At 49.9% G+C, this 24,699-nt stretch overlaps 1 protein-coding gene across 1 annotated transcript in view; it reads left to right on the top strand.

The window, feature by feature from the left end:
* Positions 1–24,699, top strand: part of LOC100565343 (uncharacterized) — a 290,729-nt gene that overhangs the window by 48,689 nt on the left and 217,341 nt on the right. The window lies entirely within an intron of this gene.

Raw genomic sequence — 24,699 nt, 5'->3', positions numbered from 1 at the left:
CTGGACTCTTGAGGCAGAGAGTTCCACCGCTAAACAGCTCTTCTCACTGTGAGGAAGTTCTTCCTCATGTTCAGGTGGAATCTCCTTCCCTCTCCTTTGGCTCCATTGAGTCCTCATCTCCAGGTCCGGTCTCTTACGGGCCTCCTGACCCTCCCTGGTTCTATAAATAGGCTCCGTGTGTGCGTTCGTTCAAGCTTGAAAGGGTGGCGGTGCTTGGAAACCCGCGAGGCCTTCTTCCCAGTGGGCTTCCTCCCCCGATTTCAAGGGGATTACGCGCATAGCAACTACAATGCCGGTTCCGACATCTGCGCTCCTGCCGGGCTCGGGCCTCTCATTAAGAGCATTTTCTTCCATAAAACCGACTCTCCCGTTGACGTCAGGGCCCGCGCTCTCTCGCTCTCTCGCTCTCTCGCTCTCTCGCTCTCTCGCTCGCTCGTTGCCGTGCTTCCGAGTGTGCCGGTTGTGGCACGGACGGAGCCGCCTTGCGCCCTGGCAGGTGGACATGTTTCCGCCAAAGGACATCCACGAGGAAGCGCAGCAGCTCAATCACTTGACTATCTTTGAGGGCGGTGGCCAGGCTGGTTTGGGAGAAAGACAGATCGTGGTTGTTTGGGGGGCGGGAATCATGTGGGTCTCAAGGTTGGCCTGTTCTCTTCTGCATCTGATTGTGGATGACTCGGAACGGGAGGCGAGAGGTTTCTGACTTCTGACAAACTTGGTTCAGGAAGTCCTTGTAGCCTGGCTTCGTTTTTGGTTGAAAGAAAGGTCTCTCGTGACGGGAAGGAGTGGGACCTGCTCCCTTGATTTTGGGCATGGCTTGCAGGAGAAGATTTCTATGGATGTGGCGGACTGCCAAAAATACAAGTAATAATAATATAAAGTAAAGGTTTCCCCTGACGTTTAGTCCAGTCATGTCTGACTCTGGGGGTTGGTGCTCATCTCCATTTCTAAGCCAAAGAGCCGGCGTTGTCCGTAGACACCTCCAAGGTCATGTGGCCAATGGCATGACTGCATGGAGCGCCGTTACCTTCCCGCCGGAGCAGTACCTATTGATCTACTCACACTCTGGGGGTTGGTGCTCATCTCCATTTCTAAGCCGAAGAGCCGGCGTTGTCCGTAGACACCTCCAAGGTCATGTGGCCACTGGCATGACTGCATGGAGCGCCATTACCTTCCCATCAGAGCAGTACTTATTGATCTACTCACACTCTGGGGGTTGGTGCTCATCTCCATTTCTAAGCCAAAGAGCCGGTGTTGTCCGTAGACACCTCCAAGGTCATGTGGCCAATGGCATGACTGCATGGAGCGCCGTTACCTTCCTGCCGGAGCAGTACTTATTGATCTACTCACACTCTGGGGGTTGGTGCTCATCTCCATTTCTAAGCCGAAGAGCCGGCGTTGTCCGTAGACACCTCCAAGGTCATGTGGCCACTGGCATGACTGCATGGAGCGCCATTACCTTCCCATCAGAGCAGTACTTATTGATCTACTCACACTCTGGGGGTTGGTGCTCATCTCCATTTCTAAGCCAAAGAGCCGGTGTTGTCCGTAGACACCTCCAAGGTCATGTGGCCAATGGCATGACTGCATGGAGCGCCGTTACCTTCCTGCCGGAGCAGTACTTATTGATCTACTCACACTCTGGGGGTTGGTGCTCATCTCCATTTCTAAGCCGAAGAGCCGGCGTTGTCCGTAGACACCTCCAAGGTCATGTGGCCACTGGCATGACTGCATGGAGCGCCATTACCTTCCCGCCGGAGCAGTACCTATTCATCCACTCACATTGGCATCCTGCTTTTAACCGTGGAATTTTACAGGGTTTCTATAGATGTTTGGTTGATATTTTTACTTATGTTTTTTAAATGACTGATCTTATACATTGGCATTTTACCGGTAATTGTGCAGCTCTCAGCACATGTTGCACTTGTGCTGCTGTACCTCACAATGTATAGTTTGCATGTTCTGTTTTATCCTGCTTGCATCCTATTTTTAAGTGCTGGATTTTATAGTGTTTTCTATAGATGTTTGTTTGCTGTTGTTTCTGTATATGCATATGACCATTGGTCGGAGCATTAATAAATTGATTGATTGATTGCATCTCCATTTCTAAGCCGAAGAGCCGGCGTTGTCCATAGACACCTCCAAGGTCATGTGGTCACTGGCATGACGGCATGGAGCGCCGTTACCTTCCCACCGGAGCAGTACCTATTCATCTACTCACATTGGCATGTTTTCGAACTGCTAGGTTGGCAGGAGCTGGAGCTAACAGCGGGCGCTCATTCCGCTCCTGGATTTGAACCTGGGACCTTTTGGTACACAAGTTCAGCAGCTCAGTGCTTTAACGCACTTTGCCACCGGGGCTCCTTAATAATAATATAATATAATTGTCAAAGACAGAACGCCAGTGAGTAAAGCAAAACTCAGTTTATTGAGATTACAGAACTAAAAATGCCCGTAGGAGACAAAAAACAGGGCAAACACTTGACTTCAGTGTGATAGGTAACAAAAAACAACTCAGATTGAGCTTAAACAACTCAAAGGGAAAAACCGGGTTAAACAGAAGTATAATCCGGATTAAATCAAAAGTGTTTACTTCAGCCTGGCAAACAATGCAAACAAAGGAGGATCAACAGGAGTCAGAATGTAAACAACAGACTGGTAGCAGATTCCTCTCTGCTACTCAGAAACAGCAGGAGACTAAACCAGGCTTGTTTATTCCTCCCTGCAGCGAAGGAAAACGTGGTCGTAGTCAGGATTCAATTTAAGGTTCAACAGCCAACGATATCCAGGTCCAGACTCAGCAGTCAGGGAAACGGCAGTCAGCAGGGTCCCAATCCGGTCCAGAGGTCAATAGCCAAACGTAGCCGTCTAGGAATCCAAAGGTCTCACCGATAAGCAGCAGAAGGAATAATCCAGAATCGAAGTCAGTCAGTCCAGCGTCAATCCAGTGCGAGTAGATATTGCCCGTCAAAAAGACGACGGAGGTCCAAGCTATTGAGATTAAACACAAGTTGCACAGAGAAAAACCCCGCACAGTTCCTCCCGCCGTCGATGCCCAGTGTCCTTGGTAAACTTACGTATCCAGCAACGAATCACACCCGTCTTCAGGAAGTTCCCCAACAAAAGCCCAAGCGTCCGTCCAGATTACCTTGCCCAACGCAATTAGACATTGATCCCAAACCCCAATTTATCCTAGTTCAAGCTCATCATCGCTGTCAGCTGCCATCCCAATTCCAGGCGCCCCAAACTCATCATCCTCATCAGAGCCAAAGCACCTTTGACTACGCCCCACAGCATCCCCAGCTGTGGATCCCGCTCCATCCCTCCAGCCAGTCCATGGGTCTGATCCTGCAACCCGCCAATCACCTCCCATGCTTTCATTGCCTGTTTCCCCAACACCCAAATCCTCCCTCACGCGAGTCCATTCCATGTCGTCCTCCTCCGAGCTGGCCATCTCTTCCTCCAAACCCTCAGAAAAACCCTCAAATGAGTCCTCATCTGTCGGGTCTGCAAACAAATCCCGGAGCCGTTTTCGTTCACGCTCCTCGAAAGAGTCTGACTCTCGAGGAGTCTTATGACCCCTTCTTCTATTACCGGAGCCCGAAGGCTCAACCATAACAATAATATAATATAATATTAATAACTTTATTTTTATATCCTGCCACCATCACCCCACGGGGACTCGGGGCAGCTAACATGGGGCCAAGCCCAAACAACAGCTGGTAGGCTGTTAGGGATTGTGGGAGTTGGAGTCCAAAAGACCTGGAGGAAGGGAGGGCCCAAGTTGGCCCAGGCCTGCTTCACGGGATTGTGAAGAAGAGAATCCGCCCCGTACAACCTCCTTCCCTCCCTCCCTCCCTCCCTCGGAGCCTTGTTTTTGGTGCTTGGAAGCAGATTGCGCAGCGTCCGCTGGTTCGTTCTTTCCGCGCGAGGGTGAATGGCCTGCTCCGCAAAGCAAATCGTGTGCTGGATTTGGGATATAATCTGCCGGCCATCTGCTCTTTCTCTCTCTCTCTCTCTGCCACTGAATCCTCTGCATTTCCACCTAAAATCAGAGCGGATTTCAGCATATACACAGACACAGGCAAACATTCAATGCCTTGGGTTGTTGTATGTTTTCCAGGCTGTCTGGCCATGTTCCAGAAGTATTCTCTCCTGACGTTTCGCCCCCATCTATGGCAGGCATATAATAATAATAATAATTCTAATAATAATAATAATAATAATAATAATAATTTATTATTATTGACAAAATCACAATCTGCCAACTGCAAAAGGCCACCCTACTGGGATCCGCACGCATCATCCGAAAATACATCACACAGTCCTAGAGACTTGGGAAGCATCCGACTTGTGATTTTGTGATACAAAATCCAGCAGTCTATCTTGTTTATTAATAATAATAATAATAATAATAATAATAATAAGGTGGTTGTATGTTTTCCGGGCTGTCTGGCCATGTTCCAGAAGTATTCTCTCCTGACGTTTCGCCCCCATCTATGGCAGGCATCCTCAGAGGTTGTGAGGTCTGGAGAAACTCAGCAAGGAAGGTTTATATATATCTTTGGAAAGTCAAATAATATACTGGACACAGTATATTATTTGAGAACACAGAAATGCTCGGCCACTCCAACAACTATCATGTCAGACGACACAGAGAAGCCATTGAAATCCACAAGAAGCATGTGGACAACTTCAACAGAAAATAGGAAACCATGAAAATGAACAAAATCTGGCTCCCAGTATTAAAAAACTCAAAAATCAGAACAGTAAATAAGAAGCAACACTCTGAGACATGGGAACTAGGGGCAGCTAACAAAGGATGCCCCCAGGCAGAAAATAGCCAGTAGATGAAGCCATTCAATGCTAATTAGGGTGATTAACTGGAACATTCACACTGGCCTCCAACTGACAAAGAGTTCTTCCCTCACCCTGGACTTTCCAAAGATATATATAAACCTTCCTTGTTGAGTTTCTCCATACCTCCCAACCTCTGAGGATGCCTGCCATAGATGGGGGCGAAACGTCAGGAGAGAATGCTTCTAGAACATGGCCACACAGCCTGAAAGACATACAACAACCCTCTGATCCCAGCCATGAAAACCTTCGACAACACATTCAATGCCTTGTTACAGTAATGGCATGCAATGAGACACAAATACACAGACAAAGACAAAGGCTTCTCCTTTCATTCCCGGTTCTGGAGGCAGTGCTAATTTCTGGCTCTGGGAGAGTTGCTCTTCTCTGTTTCCAAGCCAAGCCTTGTGTTGTTGTCTGTTGACAACCCCTGGTCGCGTGGCCAGCATGACAGCTTGGAGCGTCTTTTTATCTTTTCCTGCCAGAGCGGTACCTATTGCTCTACTTACATTTGTCCGGGCTGTGGTGCAGCTGGCTAGTAACCAGCTGCAAAAAATCACTACTGGATGAGAGGTCATGAGTTTGAAGCCCGGGTCGTGTTAAGCCCCCGACCATTAAATAGCCCGGCTTGCTGTGTTACCTACGCAGCCCGAAAAACAGTTGCATCTGTCAAGTAGGGAAATTTAGGTACGCTTTATGTGGGAGGCTAATTTAACGACCATACCTCGTGAAGTCTGACTTGACCACGGTGGTCCATGCCTTAGTTACCTCTAGACTGGACTACTGTAATGCGCTCTACGTGGGGCTTCCCTTGAAGACGGCCCGGAAACTACAATTGGTCCAGCGCTCGGCTGCCAGATTAATAACAGGGGCGAGCTACAGGGAACGATCTACTCCCCTGTTTAAAGAGCTCCACTGGCTGCCGTTCACTTTCCGGTCCCAATTCAAGGTGCAGACCATCATCTATAAAGCCCTAAACGGTTTGGGACCCACCTACCTTAGGGACCGTATCTCCTACCATAAACCTGCTCGTTCCCTTCGTTCATCCGGGGAGGCCTTCCTTTCGCCACTGCCTCTGTCCCAGGCCCGTCTTGTGGGAACGAGGGAGAGGGCTTTTTCTGCTGTGGCCCCCCGACTGTGGAATTCATTGCCCACTGAGATTAGGCAAGCCCCCACCTTGTTAGCCTTTAAGAAAGATCTAAAAACATGGCTTTTCCGATGTGCCTTTGGGGAGTAAATGTAATATATTGCTCTGGCCATTCCCCTTGGTTTTTATCCTTTAGACTGCTCCACCATTTTATTTCCCTGTTTCCCCCTATTCCTATGTCTCTCTCTCCCGAGTTTTTAATTAAGTGTTCATGTGGCCCGCCCTGTTTTTTACTGTTTTCTCTGATTTGTGCTGTAATGTATATGATTATTTTTGCACTGTTATATTGTGTTATGATATGTTGTTTTATTTTGTTATATTGTATGGTGTCTGGGCATGGCCCCATGTAAGCCGCCCCGAGTCCCCGTTGGGGAGATGGTGGCGGGGTATAAATAAAGTTTTATTATTATTATTATTATTATTAACTAATTTACAACACCATAAAACTGCCAGCAGCACGTGGAAAGGAATGAGGAAGTATAGTCAGTAGTGGACAGTGAAGCAACAGAAGCTGGAATCGTGAAGCTGGAAATGTTAAATGCCTCTGTGTGTGCCTATAACTGTATGTTGTTTGTGTGATGGCATTGAATGTTTGCCATATATATGTTCATTGTAATCCGCCCTGAGTCTCCTTCGGGGTGAGAAAGAAGGGTGAGATATAAATACTTTAAATAAATAAACAAACAAATTTGCATGTTTTCAAACTGCTACGTTGGCAGGAACTAGGGATAGCAGTGGGAGCTCACCCTGTTCTGTAGATTTGAGCTGCCAACCTTCGGGTCAGCAGTTCAGCAGCACAAGAGTTTAACCCATTGCGCCACCGCACCTCGAGAGCCAAGTCCCCCCGTGAGCCAGACCCTCACAAACCCCTGAATGATACACAGCAAAGGAGCTTGTTCTGGCAAAAAGCCCCCGAGCATTCCTTCCCGAAGGCCCCTCTCGGCACAAGGATTGGGGTGGGGGCAGTGTTGTGACTCAGCCTTTGCTTTTGTGTGTCTCTGATGAGGATTCTGGGTTATGTGTGCATCATGATGGGATTCAGGATGAACTTGAAGATGACTCTGATGCTGGGAATCATAGGAGCGTTCCGGCTGTGGGAAACGAAGAGCAGGGAGTTGTTCCCATGGGAAGAAATCATGATGTTGTTTCTAATGAGGAATTTCAGGTGCAGGGAGCAGACAGGGAGGATAGCGCTTCGCCTCCGCCTGATAACAGTAACGAGCTCAGTGGCCTTGACTCTGGGGATCTCGATCGGGCTACGAGACAGGAATTCAGAGGGTTGCAGAGAAGTCTGCGCATAGCTGCTCGCAGAGAGATCTCTGTCAATGCAACTCCATCGCTTGATTGAGATGCATGTCTGCTTTCTTGTGCCAAGTTTGCTTTCCTGTAATATCTCGTGGAGATATTCTGTTTGCTGGGACTTTTGGCTTCTAGGCTTCCTTCCCTACCTGGGCACCTGCGGGGCGTCTTCTTGCCCCGGAAACCCAGTTAGCAGCGAGGCCTGAGTCCCTCCTTCCCGTGGCGATGCACCTGCCTCCCCCCCCCCCCCCCCGCCGGCCTTTGACGTGACAGGTGCAAGGACGTGGGGAGGGGTCAGGGCCGCCTCCGGGCACATTCCCACGTCTCCCGGTCCGTGTTGGGAAGCGTCTGCCTTGGGAGCCTGGCCAGATGTTCAGGCCGCTCTGCCAAAGCCCCGGATCTAGGTCACGGCTGCTGGTCTGCGTTCTCGTCACCCTTTCCCCCCTCCCTCCCTCCCTCCAGAGTGCACACATTATGGCAACATTGGCAAACTCCGGCCTTCCCTCCCTCCAGGTGTTTTGGACTGCAACTCCCAGCGTTCCTCACAGCCTCAGACCCCCCCCCCCCCCACCCCGTTGCCTGGACGCCTCCCAATGAGCCTCAGGAGGAAGAAGGGCAATAATTCACCGCGTGTTATTTCCTGGACTTGGTGATTCTCTGGAGGAGGAAATGTTCCTTTGGAGACCAGAACACAAAGAGAGACTCGATCCTTTCTTCCCAGGGATCCTTTTTGTGCTGCTTTTCTGCCAGAAGCGCTCAGCCTGCACCATTCATGCCGCCAATTTATTCATTAGCTTGGGTCCCGGTGATGCCTGGGCCATTTGAAAAGAGCCCTGTTTGTTTGTGGATGTGAGGTCATATCAGTTTGATCATACCGTGTTTCCCCGAAAATAGGACAGTGTCTTATATTAATTTTTGTTCCCAAAGAGGCACTAGGTCTTATTTTCAGGGGATGTCTTATTTTCCATGAAGAAAAATTCACATTTATTGTTGAACAAAAAAATGAACATTTATTATATACTGTGCAGTAGTTGTCATCACAAACCAGTATAACCAGACAAACTCTAAATCCTATCAATAATTTCTTATTACTACCAATATTTCCATTTACAACACACTATGATACGTACATTTTTACCGATCTGCTCTGGTGTTCGGTTCGTTGGGCATGCTTCCAAACAAAAACTTTGCTAGGTCTTACTTTCGGGGGAGGCCTTATATTTAGCAATTCAGCAAAACCTCTACTGGGTCTTATTTTCTGGGGATGTCTTATTTTAGGGGAAACAGGGTATGTTACACCATGTCTTACTAAAAAAACTCAGCCTTTGCTTTTGTTTTGTTATGAATGCTCTCATTAGGAAATGCACAAGGATGTGAGTGGACTACAATTCCCAAAAACCTTGGGCCAGTCCTCTCCAATCTCCACCAGTATTCACAGTTGGCCATGTTGGGTCTGTGTGCCAAGTTTGGTCCAGATCCGTCACCTGCTGGGTTCAGTGTTCTCTGAATATGGGTGAACTATAACTCTCTGGTGCCAAGGTCAATCACCCCAAGTTGGCAGTGCTGGGTCTGAGTGCCAAGTTTGGTCCAGATCCGTCACCTGCTGGGTTCAGTGTTCTCTGAATATGGGTGAACTATAACTCTCTGATGCCAAGGTCAATCACTCCAAGTTGGCAGTGCTGGGTCTGAGTGCCATGTTTGGTCCAGATGCGTCATTGGTGGGGTTCAGTGTTCTCTGAATATGGGTGAACTATAACTCTCTGGTGCCAAGGTCAATCACCCCAAGTTGGCAGTGCTGGGTCTGAGTGCCAAGTTTGGTCCAGATGCGTCACCTGCTGGGTTCAGTGTTCTCTGAATATGGGTGAACTATAACTCTCTGATGCCAAGGTCAATCACCCCAAGTTGGCAGTGCTGGGTCTGAGTGCCATGTTTGGTCCAGATCCGTCACCTGCTGGGTTCAGTGTTCTCTGAATATGGGTGAACTATAACTCTCTGGTGCCAAGGTCAATCACCCCAAGTTGGCAGTGCTGGGTCTGAGTGCCAAGTTTGGTCCAGATCCGTCACCTGCTGGGTTCAGTGTTCTCTGAATATGGGTGAACTATAACTCTCTGGTGCCAAGGTCAATCACTCCAAGTTGGCAGTGCTGGGTCTGAGTGCCATGTTTGGTCCAGATGCGTCACCTGCTGGGTTCAGTGTTCTCTGAATATGGGTGAACTATAACTCTCTGGTGCCAAGGTCAATCACTCCAAGTTGGCAGTGCTGGGTCTGAGTGCCAAGTTTGGTCCAGATGCGTCACCTGCTGGGTTCAGTGTTCTCTGAATATGGGTGAACTATAACTCTCTGATGCCAAGGTCAATCACCCCAAGTTGGCAGTGCTGGGTCTGAGTGCCATGTTTGGTCCAGATGCGTCATTGGTGGGGTTCAGTGTTCTCTGAATATGGGTGAACTATAACTCTCTGATGCCAAGGTCAATCACTCCAAGTTGGCAGTGCTGGGTCTGAGTGCCATGTTTGGTCCAGATGCGTCATTGGTGGGGTTCAGTGTTCTCTGAATATGGGTGAACTATAACTCTCTGGTGCCAAGGTCAATCACCCCAAGTTGGCAGTGCTGGGTCTGAGTGCCAAGTTTGGTCCAGATGCGTCACCTGCTGGGTTCAGTGTTCTCTGAATATGGGTGAACTATAACTCTCTGATGCCAAGGTCAATCACCCCAAGTTGGCAGTGCTGGGTCTGAGTGCCATGTTTGGTCCAGATGCGTCATTGGTGGGGTTCAGTGTTCTCTGAATATGGGTGAACTATAACTCTCTGGTGCCAAGGTCAATCACTCCAAGTTGGCAGTGCTGGGTCTGAGTGCCATGTTTGGTCCAGATGCGTCATTGGTGGGGTTCAGTGTTCTCTGAATATGGGTGAACTATAACTCTCTGGTGCCAAGGTCAATCACCCCAAGTTGGCAGTGCTGGGTCTGAGTGCCAAGTTTGGTCCAGATGCGTCACCTGCTGGGTTCAGTGTTCTCTGAATATGGGTGAACTATAACTCTCTGATGCCAAGGTCAATCACCCCAAGTTGGCAGTGCTGGGTCTGAGTGCCAAGTTTGGTCCAGATCTATCACCTGCTGGGTTCAGTGTTCTCTGAATATGGGTGAACTATAACTCTCTGATGCCAAGGTCAATCACCCCAAGTTGGCAGTGCTGGGTCTGAGTGCCAAGTTTGGTCCAGATGCGTCATTGGTGGGGTTCAGTGTTCTCTGAATATGGGTGAACTATAACTCTCTGGTGCCAAGGTCAATCACCCCAAGTTGGCAGTGCTGGGTCTGAGTGCCAAGTTTGGTCCAGATGCGTCACCTGCTGGGTTCAGTGTTCTCTGAATATGGGTGAACTATAACTCTCTGATGCCAAGGTCAATCACCCCAAGTTGGCAGTGCTGGGTCTGAGTGCCAAGTTTGGTCCAGATGCGTCACCTGCTGGGTTCAGTGTTCTCTGAATATGGGTGAACTATAACTCTCTGATGCCAAGGTCAATCACCCCAAGTTGGCAGTGCTGGGTCTGAGTGCCAAGTTTGGTCCAGATGCGTCATTGGTGGGGTTCAGTGTTCTCTGAATATGGGTGAACTATAACTCTCTGGTGCCAAGGTCAATCACCCCAAGTTGGCAGTGCTGGGTCTGAGTGCCAAGTTTGGTCCAGATGCGTCATTGGTGGGGTTCAGTGTTCTCTGAATATGGGTGAACTATAACTCTCTGGTGCCAAGGTCAATCACCCCAAGTTGGCAGTGCTGGGTCTGAGTGCCAAGTTTGGTCCAGATGCGTCATTGGTGGGGTTCAGTGTTCTCTGAATATGGGTGAACTATAACTCTCTGGTGCCAAGGTCAATCACCCCAAGTTGGCAGTGCTGGGTCTGAGTGCCAAGTTTGGTCCAGATGCGTCATTGGTGGGGTTCAGTGTTCTCTGAATATGGGTGAACTATAACTCTCTGGTGCCAAGGTCAATCACCCCAAGTTGGCAGTGCTGGGTCTGAGTGCCAAGTTTGGTCCAGATGCGTCACCTGCTGGGTTCAGTGTTCTCTGAATATGGGTGAACTATAACTCTCTGATGCCAAGGTCAATCACCCCAAGTTGGCAGTGCTGGGTCTGAGTGCCAAGTTTGGTCCAGATCTGTCACCTGCTGGGTTCAGTGTTCTCTGAATATGGGTGAACTATAACTCTCTGATGCCAAGGTCAATCACCCCAAGTTGGCAGTGCTGGGTCTGAGTGCCAAGTTTGGTCCAGATGTGTCACCTGCTGGGTTCAGTGTTCTCTGAATATGGGTGAACTATAACTCTCTGATGCCAAGGTCAATCACCCCAAGTTGGCAGTGCTGGGTCTGAGTGCCAAGTTTGGTCCAGATCTGTCACCTGCTGGGTTCAGTGTTCTCTGAATATGGGTGAACTATAACTCTCTGATGCCAAGGTCAATCACCCCAAGTTGGCAGTGCTGGGTCTGAGTGCCAAGTTTGGTCCAGATGTGTCACCTGCTGGGTTCAGTGTTCTCTGAATATGGGTGAACTATAACTCTCTGATGCCAAGGTCAATCACCCCAAGTTGGCAGTGCTGGGTCTGAGTGCCAAGTTTGGTCCAGATCCGTCACCTGCTGGGTTCAGTGTTCTCTGAATATGGGTGAACTATAACTCTCTGATGCCAAGGTCAATCACCCCAAGTTGGCAGTGCTGGGTCTGAGTGCCATGTTTGGTCCAGATGCGTCATTGGTGGGGTTCAGTGTTCTCTGAATATGGGTGAACTATAACTCTCTGGTGCCAAGGTCAATCACCCCAAGTTGGCAGTGCTGGGTCTGAGTGCCAAGTTTGGTCCAGATGCGTCACCTGCTGGGTTCAGTGTTCTCTGAATATGGGTGAACTATAACTCTCTGATGCCAAGGTCAATCACCCCAAGTTGGCAGTGCTGGGTCTGAGTGCCAAGTTTGGTCCAGATCTGTCACCTGCTGGGTTCAGTGTTCTCTGAATATGGGTGAACTATAACTCTCTGATGCCAAGGTCAATCACCCCAAGTTGGCAGTGCTGGGTCTGAGTGCCAAGTTTGGTCCAGATGCGTCACCTGCTGGGTTCAGTGTTCTCTGAATATGGGTGAACTATAACTCTCTGATGCCAAGGTCAATCACCCCAAGTTGGCAGTGCTGGGTCTGAGTGCCAAGTTTGGTCCAGATGTGTCACCTGCTGGGTTCAGTGTTCTCTGAATATGGGTGAACTATAACTCTCTGATGCCAAGGTCAATCACCCCAAGTTGGCAGTGCTGGGTCTGAGTGCCAAGTTTGGTCCAGATCCGTCACCTGCTGGGTTCAGTGTTCTCTGAATATGGGTGAACTATAACTCTCTGATGCCAAGGTCAATCACCCCAAGTTGGCAGTGCTGGGTCTGAGTGCCATGTTTGGTCCAGATGCGTCATTGGTGGGGTTCAGTGTTCTCTGAATATGGGTGAACTATAACTCTCTGGTGCCAAGGTCAATCACCCCAAGTTGGCAGTGCTGGGTCTGTGTGCCAAGTTTGGTCCAGATGCGTCATTGGTGGGGTTCAGTGTTCTCTGAATATGGGTGAACTATAACTCTCTGGTGCCAAGGTCAATCACTCCAAGTTGGCAGTGCTGGGTCTGAGTGCCATGTTTGGTCCAGATGCGTCATTGGTGGGGTTCAGTGTTCTCTGAATATGGGTGAACTATAACTCTCTGGTGCCAAGGTCAATCACCCCAAGTTGGCAGTGCTGGGTCTGAGTGCCATGTTTGGTCCAGATGCGTCACCTGCTGGGTTCAGTGTTCTCTGAATATGGGTGAACTATAACTCTCTGATGCCAAGGTCAATCACCCCAAGTTGGCAGTGCTGGGTCTGTGTGCCATGTTTGGTCCAGATGCGTCATTGGTGGGGTTCAGTGTTCTCTGAATATGGGTGAACTATAACTCTCTGGTGCCAAGGTCAATCACCCCAAGTTGGCAGTGCTGGGTCTGTGTGCCATGTTTGGTCCAGATGCGTCATTGGTGGGGTTCAGTGTTCTCTGAATATGGGTGAACTATAACTCTCTGGTGCCAAGGTCAATCACCCCAAGTTGGCAGTGCTGGGTCTGAGTGCCAAGTTTGGTCCAGATCCGTCACCTGCTGGGTTCAGTGTTCTCTGAATATGGGTGAACTATAACTCTCTGATGCCAAGGTCAATCACCCCAAGTTGGCAGTGCTGGGTCTGAGTGCCATGTTTGGTCCAGATGCGTCATTGGTGGGGTTCAGTGTTCTCTGAATATGGGTGAACTATAACTCTCTGATGCCAAGGTCAATCACCCCAAGTTGGCAGTGCTGGGTCTGTGTGCCAAGTTTGGTCCAGATCCGTCACCTGCTGGGTTCAGTGTTCTCTGAATATGGGTGAACTATAACTCTCTGGTGCCAAGGTCAATCACCCCAAGTTGGCAGTGCTGGGTATGAGTGCCATGTTTGGTCCAGATGCGTCATTGGTGGGGTTCAGTGTTCTCTGAATATGGGTGAACTATAACTCTCTGATGCCAAGGTCAATCACCCCAAGTTGGCAGTGCTGGGTCTGAGTGCCATGTTTGGTCCAGATGCGTCATTGGTGGGGTTCAGTGTTCTCTGAATATGGGTGAACTATAACTCTCTGATGCCAAGGTCAATCACCCCAAGTTGGCAGTGCTGGGTCTGAGTGCCATGTTTGGTCCAGATGCGTCATTGGTGGGGTTCAGTGTTCTCTGAATATGGGTGAACTATAACTCTCTGATGCCAAGGTCAATCACCCCAAGTTGGCAGTGCTGGGTCTGAGTGCCATGTTTGGTCCAGATGCGTCATTGGTGGGGTTCAGTGTTCTCTGAATATGGGTGAACTATAACTCTCTGATGCCAAGGTCAATCACCCCAAGTTGGCAGTGCTGGGTCTGAGTGCCAAGTTTGGTCCAGATGCGTCATTGGTGGGGTTCAGTGTTCTCTGAATATGGGTGAACTATAACTCTCTGGTGCCAAGGTCAATCACCCCAAGTTGGCAGTGCTGGGTCTGAGTGCCAAGTTTGGTCCAGATCCGTCACCTGCTGGGTTCAGTGTTCTCTGAATATGGGTGAACTATAACTCTCTGATGCCAAGGTCAATCACTCCAAGTTGGCAGTGCTGGGTCTGAGTGCCATGTTTGGTCCAGATGCGTCATTGGTGGGGTTCAGTGTTCTCTGAATATGGGTGAACTATAACTCTCTGGTGCCAAGGTCAATCACTCCAAGTTGGCAGTGCTGGGTCTGAGTGCCATGTTTGGTCCAGATGCGTCATTGGTGGGGTTCAGTGTTCTCTGAATATGGGTGAACTATAACTCTCTGGTGCCAAGGTCAATCACTCCAAGTTGGCAGTGCTGGGTCTGAGTGCCATGTTTGGTCCAGATGCGTCATTGGTGGGGTTCAGTGTTCTCTGAATATGGGTGAACTATAACTCTCTGATGCCAAGGTCAATCACCCCAAGTTGGCAGTGCTGGGTCTGAGTGCCATGTTTGGTCCAGATGCGTCATTGGTGGGGTTCAGTGTTCTCTGAATATGGGTGAACTATAACTCTCTGGTGCCAAGGTCAATCACCCCAAGTTGGCAGTGCTGGGTCTGAGTGCCAAGTTTGGTCCAGATCCGTCACCTGCTGGGTTCAGTGTTCTCTGAATATGGGTGAACTATAACTCTCTGGTGCCAAGGTCAATCACCCCAAGTTGGCAGTGCTGGGTCTGAGTGCCATGTTTGGTCCAGATGCGTCATTGGTGGGGTTCAGTGTTCTCTGAATATGGGTGAACTATAACTCTCTGGTGCCAAGGTCAATCACCCCAAGTTGGCAGTGCTGGGTCTGAGTGCCAAGTTTGGTCCAGATCCGTCACCTGCTGGGTTCAGTGTTCTCTGAATATGGGTGAACTATAACTCTCTGGTGCCAAGGTCAATCACCCCAAGTTGGCAGTGCTGGGTCTGTGTGCCAAGTTTGGTCCAGATCCGTCACCTGCTGGGTTCAGTGTTCTCTGAATATGGGTGAACTATAACTCTCTGGTGCCAAGGTCAATCACTCCAAGTTGGCAGTGCTGGGTCTGAGTGCCAAGTTTGGTCCAGATGCGTCATTGGTGGGGTTCAGTGTTCTCTGAATATGGGTGAACTATAACTCTCTGATGCCAAGGTCAATCACCCCAAGTTGGCAGTGCTGGGTCTGAGTGCCAAGTTTGGTCCAGATCCGTCACCTGCTGGGTTCAGTGTTCTCTGAATATGGGTGAACTATAACTCTCTGGTGCCAAGGTCAATCACCCCAAGTTGGCAGTGCTGGGTCTGAGTGCCATGTTTGGTCCAGATGCGTCATTGGTGGGGTTCAGTGTTCTCTGAATATGGGTGAACTATAACTCTCTGGTGCCAAGGTCAATCACTCCAAGTTGGCAGTGCTGGGTCTGAGTGCCATGTTTGGTCCAGATGCGTCATTGGTGGGGTTCAGTGTTCTCTGAATATGGGTGAACTATAACTCTCTGGTGCCAAGGTCAATCACTCCAAGTTGGCAGTGCTGGGTCTGAGTGCCATGTTTGGTCCAGATGCGTCATTGGTGGGGTTCAGTGTTCTCTGAATATGGGTGAACTATAACTCTCTGGTGCCAAGGTCAATCACCCCAAGTTGGCAGTGCTGGGTCTGAGTGCCATGTTTGGTCCAGATGCGTCATTGGTGGGGTTCAGTGTTCTCTGAATATGGGTGAACTATAACTCTCTGATGCCAAGGTCAATCACCCCAAGTTGGCAGTGCTGGGTCTGAGTGCCAAGTTTGGTCCAGATCCGTCACCTGCTGGGTTCAGTGTTCTCTGAATATGGGTGAACTATAACTCTCTGGTGCCAAGGTCAATCACCCCAAGTTGGCAGTGCTGGGTCTGAGTGCCATGTTTGGTCCAGATGCGTCATTGGTGGGGTTCAGTGTTCTCTGAATATGGGTGAACTATAACTCTCTGGTGCCAAGGTCAATCACCCCAAGTTGGCAGTGCTGGGTCTGAGTGCCATGTTTGGTCCAGATGCGTCATTGGTGGGGTTCAGTGTTCTCTGAATATGGGTGAACTATAACTCTCTGGTGCCAAGGTCAATCACCCCAAGTTGGCAGTGCTGGGTCTGAGTGCCATGTTTGGTCCAGATGCGTCATTGGTGGGGTTCAGTGTTCTCTGAATATGGGTGAACTATAACTCTCTGGTGCCAAGGTCAATCACTCCAAGTTGGCAGTGCTGGGTCTGAGTGCCAAGTTTGGTCCAGATCCGTCACCTGCTGGGTTCAGTGTTCTCTGAATATGGGTGAACTATAACTCTCTGGTGCCAAGGTCAATCACTCCAAGTTGGCAGTGCTGGGTCTGAGTGCCATGTTTGGTCCAGATCCGTCACCTGCTGGGTTCAGTGTTCTCTGAATATGGGTGAACTATAACTCTCTGGTGCCAAGGTCAATCACCCCAAGTTGGCAGTGCTGGGTCTGAGTGCCATGTTTGGTCCAGATGCGTCATTGGTGGGGTTCAGTGTTCTCTGAATATGGGTGAACTATAACTCTCTGGTGCCAAGGTCAATCACCCCAAGTTGGCAGTGCTGGGTCTGAGTGCCATGTTTGGTCCAGATGCGTCATTGGTGGGGTTCAGTGTTCTCTGAATATGGGTGAACTATAACTCTCTGGTGCCAAGGTCAATCACTCCAAGTTGGCAGTGCTGGGTCTGAGTGCCAAGTTTGGTCCAGATCCGTCACCTGCTGGGTTCAGTGTTCTCTGAATATGGGTGAACTATAACTCTCTGGTGCCAAGGTCAATCACCCCAAGTTGGCAGTGCTGGGTCTGAGTGCCATGTTTGGTCCAGATGCGTCATTGGTGGGGTTCAGTGTTCTCTGAATATGGGTGAACTATAACTCTCTGGTGCCAAGGTCAATCACCCCAAGTTGGCAGTGCTGGGTCTGAGTGCCATGTTTGGTCCAGATGCGTCATTGGTGGGGTTCAGTGTTCTCTGAATATGGGTGAACTATAACTCTCTGGTGCCAAGGTCAATCACTCCAAGTTGGCAGTGCTGGGTCTGAGTGCCATGTTTGGTCCAGATGCGTCATTGGTGGGGTTCAGTGTTCTCTGAATATGGGTGAACTATAACTCTCTGATGCCAAGGTCAATCACCCCAAGTTGGCAGTGCTGGGTCTGAGTGCCATGTTTGGTCCAGATGCGTCATTGGTGGGGTTCAGTGTTCTCTGAATATGGGTGAACTATAACTCTCTGGTGCCAAGGTCAATCACCCCAAGTTGGCAGTGCTGGGTCTGAGTGCCATGTTTGGTCCAGATGCGTCATTGGTGGGGTTCAGTGTTCTCTGAATATGGGTGAACTATAACTCTCTGATGCCAAGGTCAATCACTCCAAGTTGGCAGTGCTGGGTCTGAGTGCCATGTTTGGTCCAGATCCGTCACCTGCTGGGTTCAGTGTTCTCTGAATATGGGTGAACTATAACTCTCTGGTGCCAAGGTCAATCACCCCAAGTTGGCAGTGCTGGGTCTGAGTGCCATGTTTGGTCCAGATCCGTCACCTGCTGGGTTCAGTGTTCTCTGAATATGGGTGAACTATAACTCTCTGATGCCAAGGTCAATCACCCCAAGTTGGCAGTGCTGGGTCTGAGTGCCATGTTTGGTCCAGATGCGTCATTGGTGGGGTTCAGTGTTCTCTGAATATGGGTGAACTATAACTCTCTGATGCCAAGGTCAATCACCCCAAGTTGGCAGTGCTGGGTCTGAGTGCCATGTTTGGTCCAGATGCGTCATTGGTGGGGTTCAGTGTTCTCTGAATATGGGTGAACTATAACTCTCTGATGCCAAGGTCAATCACCCCAAGTTGGCAGTGCTGGGTCTGAGTGCCATGTTTGGTCCAGATGCGTCACCTGCTGGGTTCAGTGTTCTCTGAATATGGGTGAACTATAACTCTCTGGTGCCAAGGTCAATCACCCCAAGTTGGCAGTGCTGGGTCTGAGTGCCATGTTTGGTCCAGATCCGTCACCTGCTGGGTTCAGTGTTCTCTGAATATGGGTGAACTATAACTCTCTGATGCCAAGGTCAATCACCCCAAGTTGGCAGTGCTGGGTCTGAGTGCCATGTTTGGTCCAGATGCGTCATTGGTGGGGTTCAGTGTTCTCTGAATATGGGTGAACTATAACTCTCTGATGCCAAGGTCAATCACCCCAAGTTGGCAGTGCTGGGTCTGAGTGCCATGTTTGGTCCAGATGCGTCATTGGTGGGGTTCAGTGTTCTCTGAATATGGGTGAACTATAACTCTCTGATGCCAAGGTCAATCACCCCAAGTTGGCAGTGCTGGGTCTGAGTGCCATGTTTGGTCCAGATGCGTCATTGGTGGGGTTCAGTGTTCTCTGAATATGGGTGAACTATAACTCTCTGGTGCCAAGGTCAATCACCCCAAGTTGGCAGTGCTGGGTCTGAGTGCCATGTTTGGTCCAGATGCGTCATTGGTGGGGTTCAGTGTTCTCTGAATATGGGTGAACTATAACTCTCTGATGCCAAGGTCAATCACTCCAAGTTGGCAGTGCTGGGTCTGAGTGCCAAGTTTGGTCCAGATCCGTCACCTGCTGGGTTCAGTGTTCTCTGAATATGGGTGAACTATAACTCTCTGGTGCCAAGGTCAATCACCCCAAGTTGGCAGTGCTGGGTCTGAGTGCCATGTTTGGTCCAGATCCGTCACCTGCTGGGTTCAGTGTTCTCTGAATATGGGTGAACTATAACTCTCTGATGCCAAGGTCAATCACCCCAAGTTGGCAGTGCTGGGTCTGAGTGCCATGTTTGGTCCAGATGCGTCATTGGTGGGGTTCAGTGTTCTCTGAATATGGGTGAACTATAACTCTCTGATGCCAAGGTCAATCACCCCAAGTTGGCAGTGCTGGGTCTGAGTGCCATGTTTGGTCCAGATGCGTCATTGGTGGGGTTCAGTGTTCTCTGAATATGGGTGAACTATAACTCTCTGATGCCAAGGTCAATCACCCCAAGTTGGCAGTGCTGGGTCTGAGTGCCATGTTTGGTCCAGATGCGTCACCTGCTGGGTTCAGTGTTCTCTGAATATGGGTGAACTATAACTCTCTGGTGCCAAGGTCAATCACCCCAAGTTGGCAGTGCTGGGTCTGAGTGCCATGTTTGGTCCAGATGCGTCATTGGTGGGGTTCAGTGTTCTCTGAATATGGGTGAACTATAACTCTCTGATGCCAAGGTCAATCACCCCAAGTTGGCAGTGCTGGGTCTGAGTGCCATGTTTGGTCCAGATGCGTCATTGGTGGGGTTCAGTGTTCTCTGAATATGGGTGAACTATAACTCTCTGATGCCAAGGTCAATCACCCCAAGTTGGCAGTGCTGGGTCTGAGTGCCATGTTTGGTCCAGATGCGTCATTGGTGGGGTTCAGTGTTCTCTGAATATGGGTGAACTATAACTCTCTGATGCCAAGGTCAATCACCCCAAGTTGGCAGTGCTGGGTCTGAGTGCCATGTTTGGTCCAGATGCGTCATTGGTGGGGTTCAGTGTTCTCTGAATATGGGTGAACTATAACTCTCTGGTGCCAAGGTCAATCACCCCAAGTTGGCAGTGCTGGGTCTGAGTGCCATGTTTGGTCCAGATGCGTCATTGGTGGGGTTCAGTGTTCTCTGAATATGGGTGAACTATAACTCTCTGATGCCAAGGTCAATCACTCCAAGTTGGCAGTGCTGGGTCTGAGTGCCAAGTTTGGTCCAGATCCGTCACCTGCTGGGTTCAGTGTTCTCTGAATATGGGTGAACTATAACTCTCTGGTGCCAAGGTCAATCACCCCAAGTTGGCAGTGCTGGGTCTGAGTGCCAAGTTTGGTCCAGATCCGTCACCTGCTGGGTTCAGTGTTCTCTGAATATGGGTGAACTATAACTCTCTGATGCCAAGGTCAATCACCCCAAGTTGGCAGTGCTGGGTCTGAGTGCCATGTTTGGTCCAGATGCGTCATTGGTGGGGTTCAGTGTTCTCTGAATATGGGTGAACTATAACTCTCTGGTGCCAAGGTCAATCACTCCAAGTTGGCAGTGCTGGGTCTGAGTGCCAAGTTTGGTCCAGATCCGTCACCTGCTGGGTTCAGTGTTCTCTGAATATGGGTGAACTATAACTCTCTGGTGCCAAGGTCAATCACCCCAAGTTGGCAGTGCTGGGTCTGAGTGCCAAGTTTGGTCCAGATCCGTCACCTGCTGGGTTCAGTGTTCTCTGAATATGGGTGAACTATAACTCTCTGATGCCAAGGTCAATCACCCCAAGTTGGCAGTGCTGGGTCTGAGTGCCATGTTTGGTCCAGATGCGTCATTGGTGGGGTTCAGTGTTCTCTGAATATGGGTGAACTATAACTCTCTGATGCCAAGGTCAATCACTCCAAGTTGGCAGTGCTGGGTCTGAGTGCCAAGTTTGGTCCAGATGCGTCATTGGTGGGGTTCAGTGTTCTCTGAATATGGGTGAACTATAACTCTCTGGTGCCAAGGTCAATCACTCCAAGTTGGCAGTGCTGGGTCTGAGTGCCATGTTTGGTCCAGATGCGTCATTGGTGGGGTTCAGTGTTCTCTGAATATGGGTGAACTATAACTCTCTGATGCCAAGGTCAATCACCCCAAGTTGGCAGTGCTGGGTCTGAGTGCCATGTTTGGTCCAGATGCGTCATTGGTGGGGTTCAGTGTTCTCTGAATATGGGTGAACTATAACTCTCTGATGCCAAGGTCAATCACCCCAAGTTGGCAGTGCTGGGTCTGTGTGCCATGTTTGGTCCAGATGCGTCATTGGTGGGGTTCAGTGTTCTCTGAATATGGGTGAACTATAACTCTCTGATGCCAAGGTCAATCACTCCAAGTTGGCAGTGCTGGGTCTGAGTGCCAAGTTTGGTCCAGATCCGTCACCTGCTGGGTTCAGTGTTCTCTGAATATGGGTGAACTATAACTCTCTGGTGCCAAGGTCAATCACTCCAAGTTGGCAGTGCTGGGTCTGAGTGCCAAGTTTGGTCCAGATCCGTCACCTGCTGGGTTCAGTGTTCTCTGAATATGGGTGAACTATAACTCTCTGATGCCAAGGTCAATCACCCCAAGTTGGCAGTGCTGGGTCTGAGTGCCATGTTTGGTCCAGATGCGTCATTGGTGGGGTTCAGTGTTCTCTGAATATGGGTGAACTATAACTCTCTGATGCCAAGGTCAATCACTCCAAGTTGGCAGTGCTGGGTCTGAGTGCCAAGTTTGGTCCAGATCCGTCACCTGCTGGGTTCAGTGTTCTCTGAATATGGGTGAACTATAACTCTCTGGTGCCAAGGTCAATCACCCCAAGTTGGCAGTGCTGGGTCTGAGTGCCAAGTTTGGTCCAGATCCGTCACCTGCTGGGTTCAGTGTTCTCTGAATATGGGTGAACTATAACTCTCTGATGCCAAGGTCAATCACTCCAAGTTGGCAGTGCTGGGTCTGAGTGCCATGTTTGGTCCAGATGCGTCATTGGTGGGGTTCAGTGTTCTCTGAATATGGGTGAACTATAACTCTCTGGTGCCAAGGTCAATCACCCCAAGTTGGCAGTGCTGGGTCTGAGTGCCAAGTTTGGTCCAGATCCGTCACCTGCTGGGTTCAGTGTTCTCTGAATATGGGTGAACTATAACTCTCTGATGCCAAGGTCAATCACTCCAAGTTGGCAGTGCTGGGTCTGAGTGCCATGTTTGGTCCAGATGCGTCATTGGTGGGGTTCAGTGTTCTCTGAATATGGGTGAACTATAACTCTCTGGTGCCAAGGTCAATCACTCCAAGTTGGCAGTGCTGGGTCTGAGTGCCATGTTTGGTCCAGATCCGTCACCTGCTGGGTTCAGTGTTCTCTGAATATGGGTGAACTATAACTCTCTGATGCCAAGGTCAATCACCCCAAGTTGGCAGTGCTGGGTCTGTGTGCCAAGTTTGGTCCAGATCCGTCACCTGCTGGGTTCAGTGTTCTCTGAATATGGGTGAACTATAACTCTCTGATGCCAAGGTCAATCACTCCAAGTTGGCAGTGCTGGGTCTGAGTGCCAAGTTTGGTCCAGATCCGTCACCTGCTGGGTTCAGTGTTCTCTGAATATGGGTGAACTATAACTCTCTGGTGCCAAGGTCAATCACCCCAAGTTGGCAGTGCTGGGTCTGAGTGCCATGTTTGGTCCAGATGCGTCATTGGTGGGGTTCAGTGTTCTCTGAATATGGGTGAACTATAACTCTCTGGTGCCAAGGTCAATCACCCCAAGTTGGCAGTGCTGGGTCTGAGTGCCAAGTTTGGTCCAGATCCGTCACCTGCTGGGTTCAGTGTTCTCTGAATATGGGTGAACTATAACTCTCTGGTGCCAAGGTCAATCACTCCAAGTTGGCAGTGCTGGGTCTGAGTGCCAAGTTTGGTCCAGATCCGTCACCTGCTGGGTTCAGTGTTCTCTGAATATGGGTGAACTATAACTCTCTGATGCCAAGGTCAATCACTCCAAGTTGGCAGTGCTGGGTCTGAGTGCCAAGTTTGGTCCAGATCCGTCACCTGCTGGGTTCAGTGTTCTCTGAATATGGGTGAACTATAACTCTCTGATGCCAAGGTCAATCACTCCAAGTTGGCAGTGCTGGGTCTGAGTGCCAAGTTTGGTCCAGATCCGTCACCTGCTGGGTTCAGTGTTCTCTGAATATGGGTGAACTATAACTCTCTGGTGCCAAGGTCAATCACCCCAAGTTGGCAGTGCTGGGTCTGAGTGCCAAGTTTGGTCCAGATCCGTCACCTGCTGGGTTCAGTGTTCTCTGAATATGGGTGAACTATAACTCTCTGATGCCAAGGTCAATCACTCCAAGTTGGCAGTGCTGGGTCTGAGTGCCAAGTTTGGTCCAGATGCGTCATTGGTGGGGTTCAGTGTTCTCTGAATATGGGTGAACTATAACTCTCTGGTGCCAAGGTCAATCACCCCAAGTTGGCAGTGCTGGGTCTGAGTGCCATGTTTGGTCCAGATGCGTCATTGGTGGGGTTCAGTGTTCTCTGAATATGGGTGAACTATAACTCTCTGGTGCCAAGGTCAATCACTCCAAGTTGGCAGTGCTGGGTCTGAGTGCCAAGTTTGGTCCAGATCCGTCACCTGCTGGGTTCAGTGTTCTCTGAATATGGGTGAACTATAACTCTCTGGTGCCAAGGTCAATCACCCCAAGTTGGCAGTGCTGGGTCTGAGTGCCATGTTTGGTCCAGATGCGTCATTGGTGGGGTTCAGTGTTCTCTGAATATGGGTGAACTATAACTCTCTGGTGCCAAGGTCAATCACCCCAAGTTGGCAGTGCTGGGTCTGAGTGCCATGTTTGGTCCAGATGCGTCATTGGTGGGGTTCAGTGTTCTCTGAATATGGGTGAACTATAACTCTCTGGTGCCAAGGTCAATCACCCCAAGTTGGCAGTGCTGGGTCTGAGTGCCATGTTTGGTCCAGATGCGTCATTGGTGGGGTTCAGTGTTCTCTGAATATGGGTGAACTATAACTCTCTGGTGCCAAGGTCAATCACCCCAAGTTGGCAGTGCTGGGTCTGAGTGCCATGTTTGGTCCAGATGCGTCATTGGTGGGGTTCAGTGTTCTCTGAATATGGGTGAACTATAACTCTCTGGTGCCAAGGTCAATCACCCCAAGTTGGCAGTGCTGGGTCTGAGTGCCAAGTTTGGTCCAGATGCGTCATTGGTGGGGTTCAGTGTTCTCTGAATATGGGTGAACTATAACTCTCTGGTGCCAAGGTCAATCACCCCAAGTTGGCAGTGCTGGGTCTGAGTGCCATGTTTGGTCCAGATGCGTCATTGGTGGGGTTCAGTGTTCTCTGAATATGGGTGAACTATAACTCTCTGGTGCCAAGGTCAATCACCCCAAGTTGGCAGTGCTGGGTCTGAGTGCCATGTTTGGTCCAGATGCGTCATTGGTGGGGTTCAGTGTTCTCTGAATATGGGTGAACTATAACTCTCTGGTGCCAAGGTCAATCACCCCAAGTTGGCAGTGCTGGGTCTGAGTGCCATGTTTGGTCCAGATGCGTCATTGGTGGGGTTCAGTGTTCTCTGAATATGGGTGAACTATAACTCTCTGGTGCCAAGGTCAATCACTCCAAGTTGGCAGTGCTGGGTCTGAGTGCCATGTTTGGTCCAGATGCGTCATTGGTGGGGTTCAGTGTTCTCTGAATATGGGTGAACTATAACTCTCTGGTGCCAAGGTCAATCACTCCAAGTTGGCAGTGCTGGGTCTGAGTGCCATGTTTGGTCCAGATGCGTCATTGGTGGGGTTCAGTGTTCTCTGAATATGGGTGAACTATAACTCTCTGGTGCCAAGGTCAATCACTCCAAGTTGGCAGTGCTGGGTCTGAGTGCCATGTTTGGTCCAGATGCGTCATTGGTGGGGTTCAGTGTTCTC

The sequence above is a fragment of the Anolis carolinensis genome, unplaced genomic scaffold (assembly GCF_035594765.1).
Source record: "Anolis carolinensis isolate JA03-04 unplaced genomic scaffold, rAnoCar3.1.pri scaffold_21, whole genome shotgun sequence".
Lineage (NCBI taxonomy): Eukaryota > Metazoa > Chordata > Lepidosauria > Squamata > Dactyloidae > Anolis > Anolis carolinensis.
This window is presented reverse-complemented; position numbering and strand designations above follow the sequence as displayed.